Source organism: Ovis canadensis, chromosome 20 (assembly GCF_042477335.2).
Source record: "Ovis canadensis isolate MfBH-ARS-UI-01 breed Bighorn chromosome 20, ARS-UI_OviCan_v2, whole genome shotgun sequence".
Taxonomy (NCBI): Eukaryota; Metazoa; Chordata; class Mammalia; order Artiodactyla; family Bovidae; genus Ovis; species Ovis canadensis.
The window spans coordinates 21,993,141-21,995,177 of NC_091264.1; positions in this window are offsets into that span (position 1 = coordinate 21,993,141).

The window sequence follows — 2,037 nt, forward strand, 5'->3', positions numbered from 1 at the left end:
CAAAGGCACCATGAATATGCATGCCTGGGTGTGGAACTGGAAAAGATGCGCGCATTAGCTCTGGCTCACAAAGCCAGATTAATGGTGACTGGCATTTGCAAAAACACTTTCTATGGTTTCCCTGCCTTTGGCGATTTGAGTCATAATCTATTTAACGCTTAGTATTTGGGGCATAATAATTTTCCTTATTTACATTCTGTTTTATTCCATGCAAAATGTAAAATGGATTATACAGATATATAGACCATGGAAGAAAACACAATTTTGAATAAAAGAATGAAGAACATAAGCCAAAGGAAAAATAGGTGGGAAAATGACGAGATAGAAGTCAAAAGCTGTACGTTCATGGTATCTGAGACTTGAGAGCCACTGAGACAGTGGCTACTCACTCAGCCCTACATTTCATTGTATGAAAACAAGTAGTATATTCACAGTCTGCTTAAATGAAAATGTCTGGAACTGAGACTAGAGGGGGAAAATGCCTCCAGCATTGTCAAAAAGAGGACCTTGTAAAAACTTGAAAAAATTATTTCAACATCTGTACAATCAAGAGTTTTATAGAATTACAGCATCAATCAAGTCATTGAAGCATAAGTTTCAAGGATGGGCAGACAAAACACATTGTTAAAAAATACATGTGTATTTTATTCACTACAAATGATTACTGGAGCTGCCAAGACTCTGTCCTGACCTTGACCCCTCTGTGGGCAGATTCTGGTGCAGCTCAGTGAACAGGGGTCTATGCCTCTCACGTAACCAGCTGTCAGCCAAGGCACTGGCTATAAAAGCTGTATACAATCTTATAATATTTCTAACGTATTTCTCAGTGAGTCAATAAAAATATAGTGAAGATTAGAAATGGAATAACTATCCATTCCCTGCCTGCTCCTTAGGCAGAACTTCTGCCTGTGATACCCAGGCTGACAACTTTTCAAGCAGGTAATATCTTAAAAATTATTAGGGGTATCAGTTCAGATCAATTCTCAGTCATGTCTGACTCTTTGTGGCACCATGGACTGCAGCACACCAGGCTTCCCTGTCCATCACCAACTCCTGGAGTTTACTCAAACTCATGTCCATTGAGTCAGTGATGCCATCCAGCCATCTCATCCTCTGTCATCCCCTTCTCCTCCCGCCTTCAATCTTTCCCAGAATCAGGGTCTTTTCCAGTGAGTCAGTTCTTCTCATCAGGTGGCCAAAGTAATGGACCTTCAGCTTCAGCATCAGTCCTTCCAATGAATATTCAGGGCCAATTTCCTTTAGGATTGACTGGTTTGATCTCCTTGCAGTCCAAGGGACTCTCAAGAGTCTTCTCCAGCACCGCGCTTCAAAAGCATCAATTCTTTGACACTCAGCTTTCTTTATAGTCAAGCTCTCAAATCCATACATGACTACTGGAAAAACTATAGCTTTGACTAGACGGACCTTTGTTGGCAAAGTAATGTCTCTGCTTTCTAATATGCTGTCTAGGTTAGTCATAACTTTTCTTCCAAGGAGCAAGCGTCTTTTAATTTCATGGCTGCAGTCACCATCTGCAGTGATTTTGGAGCCCAAGAAAATAAAGTCTGTCACTGTTTCCACTGTTTCCCCATCTATTTCCCATGAAGTGATGGGACCAGATGCCATGATCTTAGTTTTCTGAATGTTGAGTTTTTAAGCCAACTTTTTCTGGGATTATAATTTTTAAAAAAAATTTCACCCAGAGAGGCCTCACTCACAGCACCAACAGAATCCACTCTGGGCAAGAATTTGAGCCTGCCACCTTTGGGGGGTTTTATCGTTAATTTATTGCTTTTTCTAGTGAAGTATAGTTGATTTAGAATGTTATATTAATTTCAGGCATACAGCAAAGTGATTCAGTCATTTATATTTATATATATATATACACATACATATATATATATATATATATATATATATATATATATATGGAGGAAATGGCAACCCAGCCAGTAAAGCCAGTAAAGCCAGTAATCTTGCCTGGAAAATTCCACGGACAGAGGAGCCTGGAGTCCTATAGTTCACGGAGTCGCAAAG